Consider the following 2,620-nt stretch of genomic DNA (forward strand, 5'->3'; position numbering starts at 1 on the left):
TTAGGTGGCCCTGAACGTTACAATTAACTATCAGTTTTGCGTCGGATTCAACAATCTAGACTCACAGGGGATGGACCATAAGGTGCCCGAGGCATCAATATCCCCTTGGAGACAAGTCGGCTGGAGGACGATGTATTGAATCTCGACGTAATCTGAGTGTTCCATCGTCATTAGGAAGACCTGAACGTTACAATTAACTATCAGTTATGCGTCGGATTAGAAAATCTAGTTACAGGAGGACGACCAAAAGGCGTCCGAGGCAACAATAAACCCTTGGAGACAGGTCGGCTGGAGGACGATGTATTTAATCTCGACGCAATTTGAATGTTCCATCGTCATTAGGAGGCCCTGAACGTTACAATTAAGTATCACTTTTGCGTCGGATTCGATACTCTAAACTCATAGGAGAACGACCATAACGTGCCCGAGGCAGCAATATCTCCTTGGAGACACGTCGGCTAAAGGACGATGTATTGAATCTCGAAGCAATTTGAGTGTTCCATCGTCATTAGGAGGCCCTGAACGTTACAATTAACTATCAGTTTTGCGTCGGATCCGACAATCTAGACTCACAGGAGAACGAAAGAAAAGTGCCCCAGGCAGCAATAGACCCTAGGAGACAAGTTGTCTCGAGGACGATGTATTGAATCTCGACGCTATTTGAGTGTTCCTTCGACATTAGGAGGCCCTGAACGTTACAATTAACTATCAGTTTTGCGTCGGATTCTAAAATCTAGACTCACAGGAGAACGACCATTAGGTGCCACACGCTGCAATAGACCCTTGGAGACCAATCGGCCGGAGGACGATGTATTGAATCGCAACGCAATTTGAATGTTCCATCATCATTAGGAGGCAATGAACATAACAATTAACCATCAGTTTTGCGTCGGATTCGAAATTATAGACTCACAGGAGACGGACCATTAGGTGCCATAGACCCTTGGAGACAAGTCGGCTGGAGGACGATGTATTGAATCTCAAAGCAATTAAAGTGATCCATCGTCATTAGGAGGCAGTGAACGTTACAATTAACTATGAGTTTTGCGTCGGATTCGATACTCTAGACTCACAGGAGAACGACCATAGGGGGCCCGAAGCAGCAATATCCCCTTGGAGACAAGTCGGCGGGAGGACGATGTATTGAATCTTGACGCAATTTGAGTGTTCCATCGTCATTAGGAGGCCCCGAACGTTATAATTAACTAGTAGCTTTCGTCGGATTCGAAAATCTAGCGTCACAGGAGAACGACCATAAGGTGCCCGAGGCAGCAATAGACCCTTGGAGACATGTCGCCTGGAGGACGATGTATTGAATCTCGACGCAATTTGTCTGTTCCATCGTCTATAGGAGGTGCTGAACGTTACAATTAACTATCAGTTTCGCGTCGGATTCGATAATCTAGATTCACAGGAGCACGACCATAAGGTGCCAGAGGCAGCAATAGACCCTTGGAGACAAGTCGGCTGGAGGACGATGTACTGAATCTCGAAGCAATTTGAGTGTTCCATCGTCATTAGGAGGCCCTGAACGTTACAATAAACTATGAGTTTTGCTTCGGATTCGACAATCTAGAATTACAGGAGAACGACCATAAGGTGCCCGAGGCAACAATAGACCCTTGGAGACAAGTCGGCTGCAGGACTATGTATTGAATCGCGACGGAATTTGAGTATTTCATCGTCATTAGAAGGCACTGAACGTTACAATTAACTATCATTTAGCGTCGGATTCGATAATCTAGACTCACAGGAGAACGACCATAAGGTGCCCGAGGCAGCAATAGACCCTTGGAGACAAGTCGGCTGGAGGGTGATTTATAGAACCGCGACGCAATTTGAGTGTTCCATCGTCATTAGGAGGCCCTGAACGTTACAATTAACTATGAGTTTTGCGTCGGAATCGACAATCTAGACTCACAGGAGAACGAAAGAAAAGTGCCCGAGGCAGCAATAGACCCTTGGTGACAAATCGACTGGAGGACGATGAATTGAATCGCGACGCAATTTGAGTGTTCCATCGTCATTAGGAGGAACTGAACATAACAATTAACCATCAGTTTTGTGTCGGATTCGAAAATCTAGACTCACAGGAGACAGACCATAAGGTGCCAGAGGCATCAAAAGACCCTTGGAGACAAGTCGGCTGGAGGACGATGTATTGACTCTCGACGCAATTTGAGTGTTCCATCGTCATTTGGAGGCCCTGAACGCTACAATTAACTATCAGTTTTTGTCGGATTCAAAAATCTAGACTCACAGGAGAACGAGCATAAGTTGCCCGAGGCAGTAATAGACCCTTGGAGACAAGATGGCTGAAGGACGATGTATTGAATCTCGACGAAATTTGAGTGTTCCATCGTCATTAGGTGGCCCTGAACGTTACAATTAACTATCAGTTTTGCGTCGGATTCAACAATCTAGACTCACAGGGGATGGACCATAAGGTGCCCAAGGCATCAAAATCCCCTTGGAGACAAGTCGGCTGGAGGACGATGTATTGAATCTCGACGCAATCTGAGTGTTCCATCGTCATTAGGAAGACCTGAACGTTACAATTAACTATCAGTTATGCGTCGGATTAGAAAATCTAGACTTACAGGAGGACGACCAAAAGGCG

The sequence above is a fragment of the Schistocerca americana genome, unplaced genomic scaffold (genome assembly GCF_021461395.2).
Source record: "Schistocerca americana isolate TAMUIC-IGC-003095 unplaced genomic scaffold, iqSchAmer2.1 HiC_scaffold_50, whole genome shotgun sequence".
Taxonomy (NCBI): domain Eukaryota; kingdom Metazoa; phylum Arthropoda; class Insecta; order Orthoptera; family Acrididae; genus Schistocerca; species Schistocerca americana.